The sequence below is a fragment of the Carassius auratus genome, unplaced genomic scaffold, assembly GCF_003368295.1.
Source record: "Carassius auratus strain Wakin unplaced genomic scaffold, ASM336829v1 scaf_tig00001664, whole genome shotgun sequence".
Taxonomy (NCBI): Eukaryota; Metazoa; Chordata; class Actinopteri; order Cypriniformes; family Cyprinidae; genus Carassius; species Carassius auratus.
In genome coordinates this window covers 9,331-36,011 of record NW_020523379.1, presented here as the reverse complement: position 1 = coordinate 36,011, position 26,681 = coordinate 9,331, and the positions used below count along the sequence as shown (strand labels likewise).

Genomic DNA, 26,681 nt, shown 5'->3' with positions numbered 1-26,681 from the left:
GATAACATTTGATTGTACGCTGTACATTCATGTACAGTACATGTATTCCAAAAAATAGTAGTACCATGGAACTTTGTTGTTTGTGTCAAATCTAAAAATCTAACCGTCTGCACCCTTCACAATTCATTAAACCTTTGATCAGAGTCAAGGACACTCTTGTTGTGTAATAACGAGAGTTTGAGGTCTTTAATTGACTTCACTGAGGCAAAATGAGCTCTAATTTGTGTGCTAAATGCAATATTCAAGATCATTTGGGAGCCTAATATTATAATGACAAAACTGAAAAGAACTTGGAAGAAACTAATGATGAAAACACATTAGCGATGCAGGACAGATTACAGTCATGTCGTCTTAATGCAGATGTGAGATATAATGTCCAAAATAACAAGAAATTGCATCATAAATTTGAGAGAGCTGCAACAAGATCTAAAGTTTCAAATATAAGCAAACTTTATATGTGCTTAACAAAATTCAGTGCAACTTACAATGACATATGACAATTTACAACACTAAATCTGCAACAATGTCTTGAGAAGGCACAGTAAGTGCTGGAAAAACCAAACATTTCTCATATATTCCTTTTTATTCACATCTGCTCATGCAAAGGCTGAAGAAATGTTTGGTTTTACTTGTGCTTAAAAGTTTTCTTCCAGTTTTATGATAATCAATGGGACGTTTGAGTGCCAGAGACAGAGCATTTAAAATAAAAGTAATAATAATCATCATTCTCTCCCTCTCTACATTATGGTCTTAGTTTCACTACTGGATTGTGCTGCCATCATTTGGTAGAATAATGCATTGCATTAAGTGGACCTTTTCTCTTTCTAAAAGTAGTGGAAAGAAAAATATTTTTAATGAATAGTAATAATAATAATAATAATAATATAATTATTAGCTGCAGATTGTAAAAAATAGACACTTCCATTTGGTACATCTTTTATTACAAAATACTGTCATTCCACAATTAATCTTACAGTAATTCCAAAGCATCATAGTACTGATTGATTGACTTCATTTTCCCCATATTAATTGTACTCAGTAAAAGAACAGTAGATAAACCACAAGACACTGCAGTGTACCCCTCAAACAGAACGAAGCACAAGGCACTGTACAAGCCTCGCTTTTCTTTTCACTGTAAAACCGGACATTATACAGACTCTATTGGCGATTTCCAGGTAATAACCAGGAATGAAAAGTGTGCACACATCTATATTGCTTAAAGGCAAAAAAAAAGCCCCAGCCCATGGTTTATGAGCAAATGTTTAAAATAAGTGGTCATTCTCAAACCTATAAAAGCATTACCACAGAAATGGACATGACCAAAAATAAAAAAAATTAAAACTTGGCCAAAGCAACCACATCAATGACTTAGTGAAATCCAGTGATATTAAAAGAAAACAAACAAAAAGTACATTTTAACAACCTGCAATTATCTGCTAGCAGCTTCTCTGAAGGAAGTTGGCGTTTCCCTCCATCGTCATCGTCTGAAGACATCTCTCTTATCTTGTAGGCCTAAAAGGACCATTGACTGAGTTTCATTAACTGACAACCATTATCAATCACTTTAATGTGGAGTAACCAAGAACCAATATTAGGCTGTGACAACACCACTGGAGCTTTTCAATGCCCACAAACATTTTTCAGTAAACTAAAATTTCCTTCTGCGGAACAGAAAAAAAAAAGATTTAGCTGTGACTAAATTGACAAAATAGATTTTTCCTGAGTTAAAAAGGTCTTTTGATGCGTTTCTTTGAAGAGGGATGTGATTTTGACATTTTCATAAAACTGCTCCGCGTTCATAATCACAAAAACAGACTAGCGCTGGCTGGTTTACCAAAAGATGAATCTGAATTTTTAAATGAAGCCTCCATCTGAACTGTGATGTGTCACAGGAAATGATCTGTACTTTAAAGTCGAACTATTATGACATCACTTTGCTGCCATGGCATTTCAACCCCATGGGTGGCTTTTAAAAGAACAGTCTGCATCTCATGTTTCATGATTTAATAATCATTTTCATGAGAGCCAGTTACAGCTAAGAGGGACATTAAATCTGCTTTAATGTTAAAATTGCGCACATGCAGTTTCTCGTTCAGTTATGTTATTCCCAATAGTACTACCTCTCAACCAGTCGAAACTGCGCCAGTTTTTATTTTATTTGTATTTTTTTGCTCTAGTGGAACTGGTATTGTTTATGGCATATGTAATATGTGTTGTAGGGGGTTAAATATCAGAAGTGCCTGGATGTAGAAGATGTCCTCTGCTTGTGTCGTTTACCCAGAACCCCAATACGTCCACAAGCATTCAAATACCAAAGAAGGAATCCTGCATTAATTCTGTTCAAGTCAAGTCAAGCACGAATGTCATCCCATTCCTGGAGGATAGGCTTGGTTTAAAAAGGGTGAAGAAAAGATGACTCTTTGAACAGAGTCCCCTGTTCTTCAGTCGCAGAGCCTCAGCTCAAAGCTCAGAGTGTGTGTCACCACCTGACAGAGAGAAAGAGACTCCGATAAGCAAATCATTATAGAAAGCTACTCAGCACTTTGAACGATTAAGCTAAACTTTGGAGTTCTAAGGAGATTTTTGTTGTTGTTTAACTAGATATTAGATAAGAATAGATAAACTGTGAATTAATTAACTATACAGGCTTGTCCCAGCTCAAAACCATGCACTATTGTTTAAAAGTTAGTAATATATATGTAGTATTATATTTGTAGCATTATTAGACAATTAAAATGTTACAAATGATGTCTATTTCTAAAAATGCTGTTCTCTGGAACTTTCTATTCATCAAATAATCATGAATAATAATAATAATAATGGTTTCCACTGAAATATTTCCAGCATTGATAATAATATGGAGTGCTTCTTGATCACCAAATCAGCATATTAGAAAGATTACTAGAATACTGGCTGCTGAAAACTCTGCCATCAGAGGAATAAATGACATTTTACAATAGTTTAAAACTGAAAGCAGGTATTTCAAATTCCAGTATTTCATAATATTACTCATTTTACTTTTTAGATGAAATGAATGCATTTGCATAATGCTTTTCGATACAAAATTAATCACAGACACCAAGCTTTCAAATGGTAGTGAACAAAAATGTCATATTTTGGATATGCGGAATAGATTTTTTATTCATTATTCAAGGAAAAACTGTTAAATTAACTAATTCCAGTTACCAAAAAGGTTAATTATTGCATGAATTTCCCTCTATTGAAATAAAGCTACATTGTGAAGTTTTATATATGTTTTTGTTTTATACATTTTATTTGTTTTTGTTTGTCATGGTTATCGTAAAAACACACCAATCAAATCATACATTGCAGAGTTTTCAATCGTTTTAAGACATTGTACGGTATAATTACTTTCCTTTCATGAAGTGGATGAACAACATATCTTTAAAGTCCTATTTAGTATTTATAATAATTATTTCCACCATAATTGTGGAAAGTGCTCTTCATCACAGTGACATTCACGGACACAAACAGGAAAAGGACAGATTGGTCTCACCTGGGTGTTTTCTGTCGGTTTGCTGATAGCTGTCTGTGGTGCCTCTCTCTTTCTCCTCCAGGAAATTGTTGTAGATTCTCTTTAGCTCCTGGTCATAGTTGCTCCACTCAGCTACTATACGCACCGCAGCCTGCAGCTTGGGCTCTTTTGTCTGTGGATTATTGCACTAAGACCGACAAACACACAGTGTTAATTACTGACAACAAACAAAAAAGAAAATCAAACCAATTTTTTGACAAATTCACAACCGTTGTGTGCAGAGAGCAACTAACTTACCAGATCTATAGTCTTGGCTTTCTTTTTAGATGCATCATCACACCAGGTCTCGCACCAAAGCCACTCCTGAGGAAGTGACTTTATTGGCACCTGGTGGATCATGTTGTTGGGCAGATCCTGAGAGGGGAAAACACATAATCAATGATGAGCCCAAATGATGAGCCCAGCGATAAAGCCTTTCTGTGAAGGAAAGAACATCCCACCTGGTCCAGGTTGGACAGGCTGTTGGGGTCCTGACTCAGACCCTGGTACTGGCCTCTCAGTCTGTCTCCAGCAGCAATCTTCCTGAACTTCTTCAAATCGACCACATATAGAGCACTGGGGAGCACACAAAATCAAATCAAGTCACGTTGATCTATATGGAGCTTTATACAAATAGTTTCAAAGCAGCTTCACAGCAATAAACAGGAAAATAACATTTTTCAGTTACGAAACAAATTCAATTTCAGCTGCAAAGCAGTTTTACACTGGACAAATCATTTGATGTACTGGATCTTATGACTTTACTGCGGCATTTTAAACAGAAAAAAATTGTGTAGTTTGGTATGAATCATCATCATTAAAAATGAGGTAGACAAAATGGCCAGACAACAACATTAGCAAACCAATCTTACCTGATGTGGTATTTACGTCCTGCCAAGTGACTGGCCCAGTAGCCAGACTTCCAGAAACGGTATCCGTCCATCTCTCTTCGGCTCTCACAGAAAGGCGTGTAACCGTACGGCGCTCCCTCCAGATCAAAGTCCCGCAGCTCCTTCAGGTCTGTGCGAACTATCTGTAGGAAAAAGCACAGCAACAATATTTGCCAATCCTACACTGCTGTGTCTTTAATTCAAAGACAAATGAAAGCAGCTGCTGGAAATGGAATCATGACATGATATGGTCAGATGAAAACCTGCATTGCTCAGAAGAAACTAAATCTTTATCTTTTTTTGTATTTATTGTTGTTTATATTTAATCTCCAGCTGTATTTTTCTTTACCCAGAGGTGGCAGCAGTGTATCATCAGATGTGTAATGTGCATGATGCCCTCTCCAGTTTGCGTAACAAACACCCTGGATTACAACAACTGCTGTGCAATTCCAGTGACTACAAATGGGTGATCTGTCTGTACGTAGACTTTTGAAAATAAATCCCATAAGAGCAGGCTTGTGATTAGTGCTCACTAGAGACAGGATTTCATGCCACACAACTGCGCTGCTCTGTTTTTGTACCTGATCCGCATCTACAAAGAGGATCTTGTCCACAGCCAGGGGGAAGAGCACATCGAGGAACAGGATCTTATATCCCCAGATGATCCTTTGCTTTTCTGTCTGCTGGTGAAGCCAACGTGGCCATTTATACTGTACCAGCTCATACTGGAAACCATACTTCTCTGCCATATATGGAATAAACTCCTACAAAAAGATAGACAAAAAATATGAAACACTACTGTAATATTTAAATAAGAAATTAACTTATTTAGCAAGGATGCATTAAACTAGCAATATAACATTACAAAAGATTTCCATTTCAAATAAATGCTTTTCTTTAAGAATTTGTATTCACCAAAGAATCATGAAAAAAGCACAGTAAAATTACACAATAAAATTACACAGAATCAGCATATTAGAATGATGTCCGAAGGATCATGTGATAGTGGAGTAAAGGCTACTGAATTTAAAATAATATTAATATAAAATCTATTAGTTAAAACATTTTTTTTTATTCTATGTTAAATAGAAAATTAAATATATTGTGTAATAAGGCTGCATTTATTTGTCAACTACAGTCATATTGTGAAATATATATATATATATATATTAAATCTATTAAATAGATTGTAAAATGTCATTTAATTATTTGATGGCAAAGCAGAATTGTTGAAAATAAAATCAAATATAATATACGTTACATAAAATCTATACAACATAAGGGTCTGGTAACGGTGCCATCATGTTAAATCTCAAATCCAGTACCTTAAAAGTAGGAGACAGGTAGTTTTTGAGGAACCAGAACTTGACGGGTGTCTTGGTGTGTTTGAGCACAGACATCATCATTATCCTGCAGAGACAGAGAGAGGCCAAAGCTCAACACAGAGCGCCTGCAGTGACAGGCTGCAGAAGAGTTATGCGAGTGACCTTCTAAACTGAGCTGCATTACACAACCAATAACACTGCCGCTAATAAGACATAGCAAGTCAGAGATCAGCATTTAAAAACAGGCCTAAACAGAACTATATATATATATATATATATATATAAGGAGGAAAATGTCACAAAAAGTCATGATGTGACCCGTGCCAGGCGGTCATGTAAAAGTTATTGCATTTTCTTAATATGTGAAATTAGATGTATGCGAGTCATTTTTCAATATCACATAAGGATATACACAAGAGGACTTGTCTGTATTACATGTCAAAACTGTAGCCATCTCTGCTGCACAAGAATAATATTAAAGTCATATATTTGTCATAGCACAAATGTCATGATTCATTTGAGAACATGAACAGGGCTCTATGCTAATATTTTTTTGTCTATGAAAACAACGACAGTCCTGACCACTTGAACATTTGATGAACAACAATATATTGGTTATGCTGAGCAGGCCAGCAGTTTATAAATATTACAATAATCAAGCTACGACATTCACAACTACTTGATTGTATTTTTATGAATGATCAGTTAAGCTGGTATATGTTTATATAATTGATGTATTTTTCTGATTCCATTATATATGCAATGTTAGTGTATTCAAGCACCCAAATATTTTCTTCATGTTTACAGTTATAGTCATTCGCAATGATTACTGGCACTGTTAAATCTGAAAAACTGAAAACGCAGCTGTTTACCTGAGGAACCTCTCATACAGGTGACCAGAAGCCACAGAAAAAATGTTAATGACACCATCTTTCTCCTGTTTGGGTTCTTCTGGCTTTGAACCACCAGTAAATCCTCTGAAAGAGATGAAGAAAGAACCATTACCTGACAAATACTGTAAGTGAGAGCTACTCAACAGGCAACACTTTGTACCTGGTTATGGATGTCCAGAATCCAGAGTCGTTCTCATGGGTGTCATCACTAAGAAGTTCCTCTTTCATCATATCAGGCTTTTTCTGCACCTGCAAACATGTTATAGGGCAACAGAATCTATGCATGGAATAATAAATTCTAAGTAGGATGTTTAACTAGGAAGATAAAAGTGTTTTCCGAATTGTTGCAACTCCTGAACTCCATGCAGCGACATTCAAAATGATCCACCAGTAAATACCCTTTTGCATTTGAATCAAATGCAAAATGCAGTTTCCCAACCAGTGAGAAATATTAGGAACATTAAATATATTTCTCAATGTACCAGCGACTGGCAGGTGAAATTAATTTCGACGTGAAGTGAAGACGACTGCCAACTTTTGATGAGGAAACAATAATCCAAACCCTGAGACGAGCACTGCTGCATAAACAAACACATTCCCTCTGGCCCATGCTGTATACTTAAAGCCACAACGTGTCAAAAATTCATATATATATATATATATATATATATATATATATATATATAAACACACACTCATCCCAGTCCACCCACAGCCCCACAGGAAGCAGCAGACCTCGCATTGGACACACGCCCACGCAGCGGCTGACATGTGACAGCTTGTCAGATATTAAGAGTATATATACTGGAAAAGTAAAGACACTCTAGCTCTCCATTTCTCTAGTCGAGCAAAAAAGGAAGGAATATCTCACACGCTCTTCTCTACAGCCTCCTAAGCACATTTAACTCTTCTAATACCCTCAAACTACAGAGACAAAGACCTCGCATGTGACCTCCCCCGACACCTGATTCAGACCCCCATTACTTACTTTCACTTTAATGATCTTGCTCTTGAAGTTGTTGAGGACGACGATTAAATCATCAGCTTCGGCTGGAGAGTCTGTGCCATCGTGACTGCGACAGGGGAATTAAAACAGTGAAGCGACCGATCAAGTGAAGAGACAGAAGGACATTACGAGAGACAGACGTCTGACGTGTTATAATAAGATACCTGTAGATTTTGTAGATATCATCCGACCTGCCTTTCCGCAGTCTGAGAATCCAAGCTCCTGGGTTTGCTTTTAGTTGGAAATAGCCCTGTTAAAGATGGATCACAATAAGCGACAATGACCTCTTAGGCAATCAGAAATCATTTCTCGGATGAATCTGTGACGTCCACTCACCAGGTTGGCCATGACGATGGTGTCGACTATGACAGGGTCGGAGGCAGTGCCCAGAGTGAACTGCAGCCCACGGGGCGGCTGACCTGTCGTTACGTCAAAACAATGACCCTCCAGTAATAAATATTCTAACTCGTACTCAGCGTTCACGACACTGTCAACCTGCAAACAGGAGAATATGACTCGAATACTAATGATCACAATAATGAATACCTGAACAATACTTAATAAAATGTGTAATATAATACAAATAAAATGCATATGTTAAAAAAAAAAATTGGGTGTCTTGTCTGTTTTACAAAACTAGCTTGATATGCATGCAGTATAAATATATTTCGAACAGTAATATAATCAAATAATATTGCAATTTAAAACAACTGTTTTCTATTTTAATATATTTTAAAATGTAATTTATTCCTGTGGTGGCAAAGCTGAATTTTCAGCATCATTACTCTTGTCTTCAGTGTGACATGAATCTTCAGAAATCATCTTATTATGCTGATTTGAAACATTTCTTTCTCCTCTTCTTCTTCTTCATATATTTTTTTCAGGATTATTTAATAAATAAAAAAACACAAAAGAACAGCATCTATTTTAAATAAATAACATTGTGTGAAATAATAAATACCTTTACTTTTATTTTATATTATTTGTATTATTATACACATTGATCCTTGCTGAATAAAGTATGTATGCAAGTCTGCATTATATAAAAAAAAAGAAAAATACAAAATAAATAAAAACTAACCACTGATCCATATTTTTTTGAACGTTATTGTAGATTGTTTTGTTTTTTTTTCATAACCTTGTTTTACTCTTTGTTGACACTGGAACTGTTTACCACAAATCAAATTATAACATTTCTATTGTGAAAAACTAAAATCAATAGAAAGGCTTTTAAGTTGAAAAAAAGAAAATGTAACTAATAATAATAATAATTTTTATATCAAAAACTGCCCAAAAAATTCGGAAGTATCAAGAAATATAAAGTACATCAAAAGTCCATATGTATAAATGACAAGTTTAAAGGTTCTCTAAACACTGAATGAAATTACCGGATTCTTCGGACTATAAGTCGCACTGAACTATAAATCGCATTTATTTAGAACCAAGAACCAAGAGAAAACATTACCGTTCTAGCGCCCTCTCGCGGCTGGAGACGGTAATGTTTTCTCTTGGTTCATGTCTCTTAGTTCATTCCTCTTGGTTCATGTCAAACTAATTTTGATAAATAAGTCGCACCTGACTATAAGTCGCAGGACCAGCCAAACTATGAAAAAAAGTGCGACTTATAGTCCAGAAAATACGGTAAGTAAAATATGTTAAACTTATTTGACCTAGACTTATGAGTCAATAAGTGTGATGAGGATTCCTAAAGTACCTCTTCAAGGTAGATGTTATCTAGATCATAGCGTGTGTGGACAGACTCAACCATCCAGCTCTCAGGGGTGTTGAGGTTGAGTGTAAACAAGGGCGACTGTGGCATATCCAAGAATTTAGCCATCGGACCAGGAGCAAAGCTGCTATCTGCCATAAAGGAAACCTCCGGCTCCAAAACATATCGATAAAAACTGAGGAGAAACAAACAGAAATATTAAATCACTGTACAAAAGTATTACAAGATAGTTGAAAACATAAGCAAGCCTAAAACAATAATGCAGCACTGCAGAGTAAATGATGTCTTGTCATGCACCATGTTATTGCAGCCTGTAAAAGAAATGTGAAGGTGACTCTGTGATGGAGCATGTGTTCTCAGGGAGACAGTGTCTCTCTTCTAACCTTTTCAGTGGGAGGTCAGAGAGCTTGGACTGGCAGTTCATGAACACTCGCAGGTTGACGTTGACCAGCTGCTTCAACACCTGAGTGGGCACACAGAAAAACATGACATGAGTCAAGGTAGAAACAACCAAATGAACCCGCTCTCAACGACAGCTGGTCTCAGAAACAGAGCCAACAAATGCAGACTGACTGTTGACTGACTGTACCTGTGAAATGTCACAGAGAGGGACCAGATGTCCTGTGATGACTAATGCAGGTATATACACAGCATGTAGGACAAGCAGGACATGATTCTGGATCAACATCAATTGGTCAACGTTTTTAATAAATAATAATGGCTCAAACTTAATCTAAGGGTCAAGGTTCGGCTGGTTAGCATGATTTAGTCCAGCCCCTGCTGGTAGATTCTGTATCTAAACCATCTGGTTCCACATGTCCTTCTTTCATAAGTTATGTTAAGTGAAGGTATGCAGAAGTTCTCACCAAAAGGAGGGGTGCCAGTTTCTGAGCATCTCTGGTCACTGGATCCACAACAGCTACGACATCGAAGTACACTTCTTCCTCCTTCGGTCTGATCTTTACAGCGCTGTGAAGAGAAATGGAGAGGAAGTTGACAACTGAATTCTGAGGATTTAGAGATAAGAAGAAGTGACGTACCTGTATCGGTCTTCTGCAAAAGTGTGCTCGATCCTTGCCTCACCTTTGGGTTGGGAGGACAGCAGGGCGTCCACCTTCATCACCAGATCACTAGCTCTACATCACAACACATACAAAACAAACAAATACAGGATAAATGACACAAAATCTACTTTATGCAAGTGATTGAATGCAAACAAGCTCACTTTCACGTGTCGTCGCATTCAAAAATGTCATGACCTTTCAAGCTTGAAAAGAATTATGCTGTGCAACTTAGTTATTTTTTTTTTCATCTGTGTAGATATGTTTATAACTAGATAGATTAACAATAATTTTATGAGAACAGACATTTGAACACAACCATTTTACCCCACTGAGGGGTGTGAATATTTTCTCTGACTGAATTAAAATTGTGAGCGATAATATTGTGGTAAAATAATGATAAGTTCAGACTTGCTTTTTCACATCAGTGAAACCCTAAAATATAAATAGCATATTAGGTTTAAAGTTCAAAATGTCCTGCAAACCATGATCAATCAAATGCAATGTGTTGTTTTTATGTACTAGCATTTGACTATAATATATATATACATTTTTATTTTATTTTTTTGCATTGTGTGTGTATCAATCAAATACACGTGCGAACCAAAGCCTACCTAGCAAAAGGCAAAAATTTGCTACAACTCTCTCACAGAGGCCTAGTGTCAGATTCAAGAGCTGATAAAGACAATGACTACCTCCACTATTATACCCAACACTTCAATAATCAGCCCTCTAAAAGTTTACTGAGAGGATAATGAACATGGTGTCACTGTCCACATAAAATGGCACATTTATTACGTCTCCATCTTCAAGGCAGGCCGACACACTTCATTAAGAGGAAGTAATTACTGCACAGAGTACATGTGATGGTTATGTTTAATGTCCTGTAATCCTTCTACAGCCCTGACAGAAGGGTGTTCTGTACTCAAAGTGGTTAAGAGCTCTGCTATTGGTTATATTTGCTTCAACCAACAAAAGTGTCTATAACCTGCTGCACAGGATTGGTCTAGCATACCTGTCCTCTACCATGCCCAGCTGTTGAATTTTGGCCTTAATACTCTCCCCTGATGTCTTTAGGATAATGTTTTCTAAAAGCAGGAAGTCATCCTGGTTGAAGACCTCTCCTTCTTCCAATGGACCAATGATCTGCAGAGAAAAAGACAAAAAGCAGAATAAGAAGAGCTTTCAAAGCATCCGAATTCTTGCTTTACAAAATGTCTAACTTACTCGTCCATTACTGATCACAGCTCTCTGGCCCTTCTGCAGTTTGAGGACATCCCTACAGTAGGCAGAGTGAGCCAACAGGAAGTTCACATTAGGGGACTCATATGCACTCTTAAACAGAGGAACGTCCATGCCCTGTAGTGCAGAAAAATGCAGAAGCATCTGGTTAGATTGGTTCTATATTAAATTCTGCAGTTTAAAAGTGACATTCGCAGCGGCAACAGTGAAATAACCCAGAGCAAATAATCCATCACAACTGTAAATGAATTACAGGAGAGCTTATTTTACCCCGACAGCAAACTCTGCAATGTCACTCCCTCCGTAAAGAGTCTGCGCCGTCTCTTCTTTAGCCATTTTGGTGATGAAGTTTTTGGCATTGTTGGCAGTTTGGGTCTGCATGGCTGCCCATATGGCTCGAGCAATAAGGCTGTTCTCATTAGACGGGTTCTCGCTGGGATTATTGATCACTCCTAATCGTACATTATTACTGGTTTTCTAAAAAAAAATAAATAAAAAAAAAAAATAATAAAATAAAAAAGGCATCAAATTTTGATTGGTTTAGACCTGTTTCCCCCCCACACTCTTATCACACACATTTAAAGATAAAAGCTGTTATTTAAACATTAATATAAATATTTTGTTAATTAAGTTGCCATATAAATATTTATAAATCACATAATATGTTTAGTGTTTGAAATATCCAGTGTTGTGATTAAATAAAAAAATATATATATATATATTTATATATATATATATATATATATAATATAAATATTAGATGAAAACTGTTAAGAATTTTTTTTAAAGAAAACTATAAATGTTGTTATAAATCTGAAATATGTTCAAGTACTACAATCAGTAAAACTAATTATTAAAATAAAAAAATAATAAAGCTAAGTACAAATATCTGAAATAACATAATAAAAAAGGACAAAAACACATTACCAAAATTAATAACAAAAAATTAAAGTGATATAATAAATAATAGAATAGTATACAAATATATATATATATATGTAAAACAATAATATAACATTATATAAGCAGTAAGGAACAAAGCTATGTGTGCTGGTTTATGTTTTTATGTACATAGATATTATTGATTATATTCAAATATTTAAATAACGCTTTATAATAATTACATTATTTTTTATAAATATTGATGTACTGATACTATAGTGTGATTTGCTACTTTGTGTGAATACATTTAGATTAGATTCACAAAACAAGGGCAGTAAAAAATATAATGAAATTGGCAGTAAATATATTCTATTCATCAGACAGACCACTGTGGCAAAAACTTTGACGGAACTGGCTCAGTGACATTGTCCTACCATGTGACGTATAGCATCGTACAGCAGCTGTCGTCCCGAGGGCTGGTCAAAGTCTCCCACTACCCAGAAAGTCACTGGACGGATGATGCCATCATCTGCAAGTCAGAGAAGGACAGACACACGGGCTGAAGAAAATTACACAGCCGAGACATGCTGTTTCCTCATGCAATCTAAAAAGGTGAGTGAAAATGATGTGAGGAACTAAGAGCATTCTGGCTTGTCTTAGGTTTTAACAGTCAAAAAGGCAAGATGTATCTGAAGTGCCCAAGCGGCACACAAAAGACAGACAGGCAATTTCAACCTAGATATAAACCTGTAAACGTCTGTAAAAGAAAGATATTACAGGGGACCACAGGATAGAAAGAGAATCTCTTTCATCCATCACACACTGACAATTCTGACAGATGACAAATGCACAGCTGTGCTTAAATCAATAGCAAGCCTCAGAAAACTTCTTCACTTGGTTAAAGCAAAGCAACAACAACAATCATTATACACTAATCTTAAACTTGCAGACACACTTAAAAAGGAATATTTTGCGACATTTTCAACTTTAGCAATATCATTCAATGGCATACTGTCAATTACTACAGAAATTAATTTAACATTGTCCCTAAGTATATTTTAAACAATTAAAAACTCATTCAGAGAAATGCATTTGGTTTATAATGAAAGCCCCGCAGGCCAGAGCGTTTAAGAATATGAGGCTTGTATTTCAGTTGAAGAACCAACATTAAATTTGTCTGAATTATCCTTTTGAGGTTGGACTGCTTTTCTAGATGGACAAAATTCTGATGTAATTTCACTTCTATATATTACGTCACATCCCTTGATACTTTCATCCTGGTATCCTTGTATCACACATACTGAGCCAAAGAGAACCTATACTTTTGAAACAGTGTGACAGAAAAATAGACATTTTAAATATGTATAGATATTTATTCAAAGTAGTCGCACACTGACCTGCTAGGCTTCCATTATAAGTGTATTCCTGTAAATGCATTCCCATTTGTGTACACAAACTGAGACAGAGTCAAAGTTAGCCTATTTGCTGTACTACTTCCATTCCACATATGTGGTAAACAAACATTAAGTTTTAAATAACCCAGAATATTCCTTCAAGCAATAGAGAGTGTTATGTTAATGATGTCAATGTAGGCGTTTTCTAACAATATTTGCACTCAGTACTGTATGTTTAGATGAGATCTATGGGAAGTGGGCTGTCAGTTGAGTGAGTATAACAGCTCAATGCAATTACCAGGAGCATCCCTGATTGACATCCCTGAAATCAGCATTCAAGAAGCACAAATAAAAGCAGACAGATATATTTAGTGCTACACAGACAGTTTTTGGTGTCTAAAGCCAGGTGTACACTGCAATTTTGTTGTGTGTTGCCTGTCAGAATATATAATGAAATTTGGGCTAAAGGACAGAACATATTCATTGTACAACATTAAATATCTTTGATGCCAGACTTTGTGATATACATATCAGCCAAGTCTTTGGTCATTACTGGACCATTTAAGTCACCAATCCATGTTAGTCATCTTCATTTGCATTTGACTGCTCATTCTCCAAAGCAAACTGAAGGACATTTTTATATTATAATGCAAATAAAATGCTAAATACTGAGATATTTGTTGCATGTAATATACATAAGCTAGAATCAACTAATTTTTTCCCGGTGAGAACGTTATACTTATTAAACCAAGGGCCTTGCACCAATGCAATCCATCTTTTAATTTACCAAGATTTGCAATAGCTAATTCTCTAGTATTACACCATTATTTAACATCCAACAAATGCAGTACTGTCAGTATTTGACAACTTCTGAAATTTGGTTTTGTTTGCCAAATCGGCAGTGTGCACCTAACATAAGATGGAAATGATACACTTCACAAAGGTCCCACAGAGAAACCCTCAATTGTTCATATATCAGCAGGTTGGAGGAATTGCGTTTCTCGCGGAGATCAATAGCAGCAATCACCTCACCTTTCTTTGTCATGTAATTCAGGCTGTTGGCTACCGCTGCGTTCTTGTCTTTGGTGTCCAGAAAGAGGAAACGTGCATATTCGTCGATAAAATGATTGTCTGGAAAAGAAAATACTTGGTTTTTTTGGAGGTCAGGTGATGGCAAACACTAGGGGAGAGAATGAAAATAAGGTTGTGCTTTGTTCTCTGTTAGAGGTTCATTCACATTCATAATTGAATCCAACCAAAGCCATTTCAAATGCAGCTATTTCTAAACATGGAGTGCTATTTGAGTTCAGATTGAAATGGGTCTTTTTCTCAGCTTCCTGAAAGACTGCAAATATGCTATTCGAAAGCTATTAAAATTCAGTTTCAAGTTCCTTGCAAAAACAAAGCAGTTTATGAATATCATTGGCGCAGGCTCATTTGTACGTCTTTGTATATAAATGGGCTATCAAGAACAAACAAGACATTTAGCGCAGAATTCACAATGAGGCAGATATTCAATCCCGAGAGCATGTGAGAGCGTACGTGTTGTATATCTCAAACTAGCTCATTTACCGGAAGAAAAGCTATTTATGATTCAACAGAAAAGAACTGGGGAGCAGCAAAACACACAAAAAAAAGAAAAAACACAACTTTGTTATGAAGCCAATCAGAGAAGAACTCACTGGTGGCAGAAAGGTCCAGATAATTCCTGTTGGTGCTCAGGATTCTGGAATTGATTCGTGGGACCACATTTGGCTGATTCATGATAAAATCCACTACATCATGGTCACTGTTCAGTTCACCCTGAAAAGATCATAAGAGTCACTTCAAAAGATGACACTTAAAAATAAAATAACCCTAAACTGTACTTCAGATGAATGAAAAAATTCAATGAATAAAAAAATAATATGCAAACAAACACACACACACACACTCACACACATATATATATAAACACACACACACACACACACACACACACACACACACACACACTGTATATAGTGTGTGTGTTTTAATTATTAATTTTGTATTTACTGTGCACACCTGCAGTATCCTACAATATGGATGTGGATTTATATAATGGGTGTTATTTTTATGTATTGTATTTAATGCAGAATCCTACAACTTATTACATAATATATATTTACGATTAATCATGCAAGACTACAGAGTGCATGACACGGCACATTAGCGAAAGTGAAAGTGTGAAAGTGACGTGACAGCCAAGTATGGTGACCCATACTCAGAATTTGTGCATTTAACCCATCCGAAGTGCACACACACACAGAACAGTGAACAAACACACACACTGTGAACACACACCCAGAGCAGTGGGCAGCCATTTATGCTGCAGTTGGAGCAGTTGGTGGTTCGGTGCCTTGCTCAAGGGCACCTAAGTCGTGGTATTGAAGGTGGAGAGAGAACTGTACATGCACTCCCCCCACCCACAATTCCTGCCAGCCCGGGTTTCGAACTCACAACCTTTCGATTGGGAGTCCGACTCTCTAACCATTAGGCCACGACTTCCCACAACTACTCCGTGAAACAAGTTCTTCCACTAAAGCTGGTCTGGAAGACAGACAGATCTTAGCTTTTTTTAGTACAAGAGTGCAAAGGTTTAATGTGTTACATTTTAATCTAAAAAAGGACACCACAGAGAGTATAGGTGACAGACAAGCAATTCTCACCAGGTAGACTGTGCGCTGAAAATAACTGGTGGTCTCTAGGATCTTGTGCATGACGACTGTCTCCAGTTCATCTGGGTCTAACTGCTCACGTTGTAAAGGCATTCCATTATACAACACCACAGGCAATGGGCCAACACCAGTCTGCTCATAATATGCCTTTCCTTCCTGTGGAGACATAGAAGAGATGACCTCAATAAGGGTTATGGGTACTGGGAGACACAAAGAGCTTTTAGAACAGGAACAAACTCTGGCTGACAGTTACATCCTTAATCTCTACAGTTGATAAAAAAATAAAAAATAAACTAATCCACAATATTTTGTCTATTTTATCAAGAATGAGACATCTGAGAAGGAGCACTGCTGAAATATTCAAAGCACACACATTAGAAAGACAAATCCCTCACTTTTCTGTTGTTGTCGTAGGCAGAGTCAGTCCCCAGGATGCTGCTGATCTCTACATAGGGATATCTCTTCTCCAACACACCCACCACATCTTCCACCTTCAGTTTGCCTCCACTGGGAACTCTGCTCAACATCTGAAAGACATATCAACAATTATTTTCTTAGTTTTAGGCAAATCTATATCAAGTAAGCTCCTAAACATAGACAAAATAAATTGGTGTTGTATGAAGCACTGGTGATGTTGTGACTTACAGATATGATGGCATCGAAGGCCATCTGGCTGTCAACATCGTCAGCGATGTAGTTGAAAGCTCGAAGTAAAGCCACACCAGCATCCTGCATCCCATCAACCTCATCAGAATCATTGACCACAAACACCAGACCAATTCTGCAGAAAAGACCGAAACACAGAAATCAGAGAAAGACACAATAACTACACTGACAGGATACAGAGTTGACCAACCATTCAAGCCTATAACTGAAGGATATATATATATATATTATGTATACACAAAACTGTTTATGGGTTTTAATGACTTTTTAATATTATATTGGGAGATGCTAAATAAAGTGAAATGACGGGGTGAGAATGTCACATGAAACTGACCAGATTTGAACCTGCATTCCTTCAGGAGCACCTTGGCTCCTACGCATTGTGAAACATTAATCAAGTTCTTGTAATAATGTTCGGTCTATTTTTTTCAGACTGACCTGAGTGGGATGTTGTTGCTGTAAAACATCTCAGCCACGCTGATCAGCTCTGCCGTGTTCTCATGGGTTGGATCCAGAATCATCACCTGTCAGGATGACACAGACAATTTTTGAAATGATCCTCAGAATTCAGATCTATACTGTATGTGGGCTTCACATTGTGAACTGTTAATGTCTGAAGGAAACTGTCATGTTTACACAGCACTTGCGCTACTCACCAGATTATGAAAGTTTTTCCGGATTTGTCGAATGACGCCTGGAAAGGTGGGCCGCAGCAGCTCCTGCACATTAGAGGGCCAGGATGCATATCTGCCATCTGTCTCCAGGTTATTAATCCACTGGAGAAAGAGAAAAAGATGGTTTATTCTCTATTATCTCACCCAGAAAAAAACAACAACAACAAAAAAACACATAGCTCACATTAACAGCAGGGTTGCGGATGTCCACTGCATAGTCAGAGTCTGAGGGCTGAACATTAAGTTTCAGGATGTCGTGGATGTAGGGTGTCTCTATAAGCAGACTACGCAGACCCTCCATGACCCTTGCCTCATTTCTCAAAAACGTCCAAAACGCTGAAAAAAAAAAAAAATTATATATATATATATATATATATATATATATATATATATACAGGGTTGCAGCATGACAGATAAAAACATCGACAAACACATAAAACTTTATGTTACATCATTCAAATGTATCGGGGTCTGAAAGGTTGTTTTTTATTTGGCAAGGATGTATTGAATAGATCAAAAGTAACAATAAAGACATTTCAAATCCACATTTCACTGCTTTAAATGAATGCTGTTCTTTTGAACTTTACTGAACAAAGAATCCTGGAAAAAAAATTCTAATTTGCCATCACAGGAATGACTTGCATTATAAAATAAACTCTCACAGAAACCAAATATTTGCATTAATATTGCACAATATTACTGGTTTACTATATTTTTTAACAAATAAATGCACCATTTGGAAGCATTAGAGACTTCTTCAAAAACATACCAAGACAATTACACGTGCCAAACATTTGACCAATAGGTGAATATTACATGCTGCATTATTACATTACTATTTTAGTTACATTTCTAATATTAATTCATTATTTTCACTTCTGCTAAGTATAAATAATTAGTTTATAATGTAATATCTATATTTAATATATAATACATATAGAAAAAAATAAGTTAGAAAAAAATAAAAAAAAACATCTAGCTGCTTACCTGAAAATGTCCTGCACATCCAGGTCAATATGGAGTCCATTGATAAACAGAGCCGAGTCCCCTGGCTGGAGACCTAATGTCCCTTTAAAATACTAGAGGAGACATAAAAACATGAGATATTAGGTGTGACATTCACAATTAGCCTTAATGTAACCTCCCAAGCCCTGTGGGTTGCTAATCCCTGGATGAAACATATGCTTCTGTCACTTCATAGAGCAGAACAGAAGTTGAAAGAGATGCTCAATATGATCTATAATTCAAACACACTCTTTTGAGCCTTAGGTCATATACACTCTATATATTCATGCTTTTATCCATGGCACTCATGTTTGTTTTTCGCTAAAGGCACATGCATTAGAGCGAGGGAGCTCGTTAGAGAACCTTAAAGAGGCTCCATTCGTCAAGTTTCCCAGCATGCAATTACAGTGAGGAATGAGGAGCAGGTCCGTTACACGTCCTCATTACAAGAGGCAATTACAGCTTTAATCACAGAAAGGACATGACCGAAACAATGAACGAAGCCACGTTTAAACCGCATTCGCCACAATTACTTCATTCATTACCTTTTCAGCGACAAAACAAAAGTGTTTACACACGTTCCAATACAGAGGAACGTGAAAAAAAGCAAGCAGAGAGGTGGAGAGGAATGATTCCACCTCTCCATTCATACACCATTCAACAACCAAAACACTTTACAACTGATACTTCTTTCGTTTTAAACACAGGTTTTAATATATGGGAAGGGAGAATCATTGTAAGACTTTCTCATGACTTTTCTTGGTGAGTTATGAGGGAAAAAAACAAAGACTTGACTGGGTCTCTTCTTTGAGTCCATTATCTCAGCAGTGCAGCAAAAAAAGCGTAGTGAATGAGAATACCTGCTGACGCCAAAGCTTTCTGAGAACATGAAAAAAAGGACAATGGTAGCCCTCACCTTTTGATTTTCCTCAATCTCCTTCCGGATCTCTGAATTAACAACCGTTTTTGTTATGGACCTGAGAGGGGAGAGAGAAATGTGCGTGGTTTTACTGAAAATGATTTATTAGTTCATCATGATGATTCATTATAATCAAATTTTGAATGCACAGCCTACTGTAATCTGCATAAAAATGTCTGCGCTGACTGTTTAAATCAACGCTATTTAACTAGATTGAGAAGAGATTGCTTTCACTGACGTCATTGCAAGTCTACATTCAGACATTAAAAAAAAAAAAAAATATATATATATATATATATATATATATATATATATATGTATGATGACTCAGAGCTACAGTTAATTGCTCTGGGCGATACATGACTGCGTATTATACTCCATGATGTCAAGGATCACTTTAACAAAATTGCACTTTAGTGTGGGCGGCACATTTAAAATACATTTGCCAAAAAAAACAGCTGTGGCTGCACCGTCTGGGCCAAATAAAGCATATTATTTTCATCATAACTGCTGACGGCTCGTTTTTTAGCCTTAAAGTGTTAATTAAACCTAGGAAGGCAGTAAAGACTCAAAACATCCAGCTCAAACTAATTTTTTGATGACTTGAGTGGTCTGCTGCCAGGGCCTCTGAACTGAAAAGCACTTACTACTATAGACCCAATGAGGAATTAACGAATAAACACAGAAAAGTGGCTTTTGAAAGTGAAATAAACTGTATGCCACATATAAACACATTATGTCACACAAGGTTAAGACACAGTGTTTCCAGCATCAATTTAGAGCCTTCGCTGAAAGTGAAATGCTGTGCAAATTGGCAAAACCTCAGCCAATTCAAAACATGTTCAATGTTAAATATACAGTAGTGGAGTTCAAACCAATGATATTTATTTTATTTTTTTTAATAAATAATGTATTATTATTTATTTTTTTGCATTATCATGTCTAGATAGGACTGAATGTATGTAAAGGACAGTTGGTTATTTACCTGGCTTTGGTGGGGAAGTTCTGGCTCAAATCTCTCATGACATTGAGGGCGTCCACTGAGGGAGCTGCCAGGATACGGGCGGCAGTCTGAAAGCTGAGATCTTGAGAAGAAGCATAAAGAACACAGGTTATTCAAACCTGCATTTCTGCTCCTACAATCAAGATCTTATTTGAAATAGCCATGGCCTGTTTATGGCATGCCAATTTCTCAGATCCCACATATAATGAATTTGATGTGCCAAAGCACTTTTCCAGTACGATTGGGAATAGTGCGTTCAACTGTGTGTGTATTGACTCAAAGGTTTTGTTAAATGTGACTAGTCTCTGATGAGTTTACCTTGATAGAGCAGTAATGAGCTCTGGGCAATAGGGAGTTGTGTTTGACAACCATGCAAGGCCTGCAGAGCCACATCTAATTAACAATGTGAAAACTTTCCATTTGCATACCGTCAGAATGAGCATTGAGGTACCCGACTGCTCCCTTAGTCACAGGTAATATAATAATTAAGCTTGAAAGGCTTTGAAGTAGTGGCATTAATGTAGTTGTGCCAAATAGTACAAGATGTTATGCTACCTTAACCATGGTAAAAACACTGTAGCGTACATTTCTTGTGGCCTTCGATATAAACACCTGCAGCCAACAAGCATTTCATTTCAATTTTATAGATGCCAGAAGTTTCACCAGTTCAACAACACTCACCTTGCATCTGCCAGACTTTAAGTGGGGCCATCTCATTGGTGCTCTCAATCAAATGTTTCCGGAGCTCCTTCAGCTTTTCTTTAAGTTCAGGATAAATGGTCCTAACAAATACAACACATGATATAAAGATAAACAGTTATGTCATTTCAAACACAGGGATGCATTTAAGTCAACATAGAGCAGCCTTTAATGTTTATGGAGTTTCAAATTACTTAAGTTTGCCAAACAGAAAGCCCTGGACTTCATCCACCGGATCGTTTTCACCTATTACAGTGGCATTCGCATCAGCTCCAGCTGTGAAGAGTGGAGAAAAGATAAATGAGTTTGCTAATTAGACTTGATATCTGTACGTAAATTATACTAACTTTCTTTCAAAGCCACAACACAAAGACTTTCAGCTGCCATCATACCTTGAACTTGGGTGTCATCTTTGGCTTTATACTCTTGGTTTTTGATGGCCAGTTCCACTCCATATCCAGACAGGTGCACTTTACCCTTGCTAGGGTTCTGCATGGGTGACAGAGTTCAGTATATGGATTTATTCATCTTAAGATGAAAGGATAAAGAGATTCAGCGCAATGAAAATTATGATTCAAATACAAAAAGGTTGAATTCTCACAGACAGAAAGTGGCGTAAAATGTAAGTGATCAAGCCTTTGTTGGCTTTGGCCAGCATCAGCTGATGGAACCTAGTGAATTCTTTGGTGCCCAGCTCGGCATAAAGAATCACAACCGGTGCATCAGGATTGGCTGAGGGGAATCTGTGATCACCTTTGAACAGGTATGGCTTGGGCCTGAAAATGAAAAGATAAATACATAATGCATTAATCATACATAAATCATAGAAAGCAAACAAAACAATATATAAATAATACAAGCAATAAATAAATAAGTGAAAAAAAAAAAAACATTACAAGTTTTGGTTGTGTTTGGGTTTGTTGACACGGTCAATACTTTAGTTTAAATGTATTTGTATAAGAAAATGTGTAGGATTTAAAGGAACACTACACTTTTTTTTTTTTTTTGAAAATAGGTTTATTTTCCGACTCTTTGGTAATTTTTGCGTGAGATGCTAACAGTCTAATTGGATTCAATGAATTATGCTAAGCTAAGCTAAAAGTGCTACTGCCAGACCCTGAGATATCGGCTGAATGGATTCGGAAACGTTAAAACTTAACTGTTTTAACTCTAGGGGAGTTGGAAAATGAGCCTATTTAAAAAAAAAAAAAAAGAAAGAAAGAAAAAAGTGATCCTTTAAGTGTTTTAATGCACTCAAGTGTTTAAGTGTTTTAAGTAAAAACTTAAAACATTTACAGTAATTACTGAAATTTGAAATGCCTTATTTGCTTTCTGTTTGTGTCCTCATTAGCAACATTTTCATGCATTCCCAATAGAGTACTTATTTAAAGTTTTTTTTATTTAAAAAAAAGTTGATAATGTTCCTTAATGTTGTAGGGGAGGTTACAACAGGTCTTGCTTTTACTCACCGTTCTACAGCATTATCAAGCATGACTTTAAGTCTTTCTGTATCACAAGACACCTGTCCATGTACATTGAAGAACGCTTTACAGCCAGGTGGAGGAGGCTCATTAGAGGCGATCTACATAAACAAACAGTCCACCAAACGGAGTCAAACATGATTTCTCCAGATTCACTTTGCATTTACATTAAACAGCTGTAAAGAGGTCCTGGTCACCTGCTGGAAGGAATGGACGGTGGATGAGTAGGCCCTCAGAGACAAAGCCAACTTCAGCAGCTTTAGCTGGACCGGGCTCAGCAGCACATTGGCTCTCTTCAGGATCAGTTCATAGTATGCCAGATCCGTGTCTGAAATATGGACACCAGTCTGATAATCTGATTGGCCAACAGCACGTCAAGAGCATAGATACAAATACTGCTGCTATTGGAACTAAACGCAAGTAACTAGACATTAATTTTGTTTGCATAACATACCCGCAGCATAAAAGTATACATTATTTTATTATATGATGTTCAATACAACAGCACTTTCATAAATATAAAGGGTAACAGCTTCATAAAATCAGGCAAACATGTTGACAAACCTCAGCGTGTCTAAAAATGAAAGTAAAAGATAGGATTCAGATCAAACATTACCATCATGGTCACTTTCAAAATTTTGATTGGCTTCCACGAAGTCCCAGAACTTGTCCTGACTCTCTTCAGCAAGGAACTCACTGAAGAACATTATATAGCCATTATTTATTAGTAGTAACGTGTAGCATAAACCTGTATATTAAACGTGCTGTCATCGTTGTGTGTTCAAGCTAACCTGGCCTCAAGCAGGAGTGGTGTAGATGGCCATTTAGTAGTCAGTGTTGTTGTGACAGCTTTTGAGTCCCCATTGGCAGAGTGGACAGAGCCCAGAGCCAGCAGTGCAACACACAACATCCACATGTTCCCATAAAAGCCTGAGAAAATAATACAGGTTAGTCTATGTTTTAGGACGGGACTCAATGGTAATGGTACACCACTAATGTTAAAAATACTGGAGTGGTTAAACCGTGGCTATATATAGGTTAAACATTTAAAAAGAAAGTGAAACAAACGTTGAACTGTCCCTTTTTTTTTATCTAAAACAAATTAGAACAAACTGACATAAAATACTTGCAACCTATAACCATAAAATGCGCAAATATAATACACACATGTAATCAGACAGCCATCATTTGTTTCGGCATGCATTGTTTATATTTCTCTTCATTTGACAGCTTGAAGAAGACAGCGCGACTTGACTCTCAGCCAATCAGAGCACTTATCGTGGATATGAAGATTGGCTTCACCAATCAGCGTTCTCATCGTGCAGGAGTTCCGGGTTCGTATTTAACTTCCTGCATTACAACTAAATCTTTCAAAGCATATTTTAGGAGGATTAATTAATTTTTAATGGCATCTAACTGGCTCTCAGACCGAATTTAAATGCACTAAGTAAAAATAAGTAAGTTAGTAACATTATGTGTCTTACATAATCATAATGCGAAGGATTGCAATTCGATTTTTACAGGTTATGAGAATGAAATGCGATTGAATTCAAATACTCTTAGAACACAATAACCAGAAAAATAACTAAAAAGAAGGATCCAGCGTTTACATGAGCTCACTTCTCTATGTAACGTTAGGGTATTGGGAGTCATTATAACTAGATGCAAGAATGACTGATTCACATACATTTGCTTCGACCCAGTGGCTAAATGCATTAAGTGACGTATTCATACACACTATCATATATGTATATATATATGAAGAGAATAAAGTGAGCAGCCATACCAGCACCGGCTTCTAAACCTCTTTCTTGGGTTGCCATGTTTGAACTGTATGAGTGGTCCATCCCACGTCCGTGATCTGCTCTTTGTGCCTTTCCAGAAATCTAGCTTGAAGTATAGGCAAAATCACATATTATATTTTTAGCGCCGCATTAACAATATTATTAATAAAAAAGAAGGTCACATTGATTATAAAATGTCATAAATTTGATTTAAGACAACAACATAATGCAATGTTTTTACGGGCTATATGCTAGACAGCTAAATGGTCATAGACGCCATTTTGGCTCAAGAAGAGCACGCAGGAGCTTTTAACTCAGATTTTAAAGGGAAAGAACGGAAACTGGATTTGTCGTAATAATGCGATCTGACTGCAATGTCTTTCTGTTTTATATTTTCATAGCACTACTGTGTATGATGTCTGTTTTTACGCTGCTTCTATTTTAAATATTTTTTAACAGCTACCTTAGTGTAATACATTTGTAAGGTATATAGTATTGTATATGCAAGCAGTGACATGCTTAATTTGTGTAAATATATTTTTTAATTAACCTTTTTGTCAGTTAACCTATAGCCAACTATAAAATGGACCCATGTACAGTTTCTACTGAACACATTATGTGTTAGAACTGAGTTATACTTACATTGTATATTTTATAAATGAAAAAAACAAAAACAAATCAATGACAAAATCAGTATCTGCCATGTAACTCATTAACTTAAACTCTCCTAAATGACAAGTAGTAGGCCTAACTCAATCGGTATAGGGGTCGAATGAGTTGGTTTCACCTATAATTTCCCACCACTGCATGACACATTCAAACCGGGACAATAAAGAGAAGATATAATTCAAATGATGATTAATACATAATGGATTTTGATCTTCATTTCAAAAAGATAGGGCTTTATGTTTTCAATACACTCAGTTTCAAACTTTTTTAAATTGGTTCATCTGGTTTTATGAAGTAACACAAGACTCTCATTGTGAATAGTTGATTCTCAATCATCTTGTCAGAGGAAATACCCATCTAGACTTTAATATGATACATTGCCCTCTTGGGATTCATCTTTATATTGCGTTATAGATGATGTTTTCAGGCTGAAGCATCAACTGGGAAGATTTTTTTATTACCAGAATTCTACATCAAACAAAAGACTAATTGCATAGCATCATGAGACATGGCTACCAAGCCTTAGGCTATTTTCTTTGTATTATTTGCCTATTTTTCCTGTTTCTATCAGCATGAGAATTAAACAGCCTGCAGAGATGCTCTGATACTGCTAAAAAGTTCAATGCTACTGCTGGGTCAGATGTCAAAGTCCATGCTCTGTTTGTCAATATTGGACATGATTTGACACCCTGGACCTGTTTGGCTATTACCATACAAGCTCAAACTGACAAGGGCATGCTTGATGTTTCAGCCGGATATTTATATATGCTTCCATTGGCCTTTCTTGTGGTAGAGCCACACAAACTGTGATGGTGTGGCAGAAATTGCATGCTCCGGCATCAAATTAAACTGTAGATCAAGTGTGACAGGTCGAAGTGTGCTTGCGAGGGGACAGGGAGCCCTGGGTGCTTTATGGGGTCAAGGTGGCTCCATTATGCATTAGCCTGTGGACAGAAAAGAGAAAATTCTAGTGCAAAGCCACCCTCCTCTTGCCGCAGTGGCTGTTAACCTTTCCGCTGGAGCGTCTACCTTTTATATCCGAGGGGGGCTATAAAACCAGCATCCTGCTTCGAATGGGGGCTGCTCATAAAAATCAATTACCCTGATTAGGAGGTGATTTGCAGA

The 26,681-nt window shown here is 36.7% G+C and overlaps 1 pseudogene; it reads right to left on the bottom strand.

Moving 5' to 3' along the window:
• Positions 1 to 1,911: 1,911 nt before the first annotated feature.
• LOC113069491 (UDP-glucose:glycoprotein glucosyltransferase 1-like) lies at positions 1,912 to 25,019 on the bottom strand (annotated as a pseudogene).
• Between the last annotated feature and the right edge of the window lie 1,662 nt (positions 25,020 to 26,681).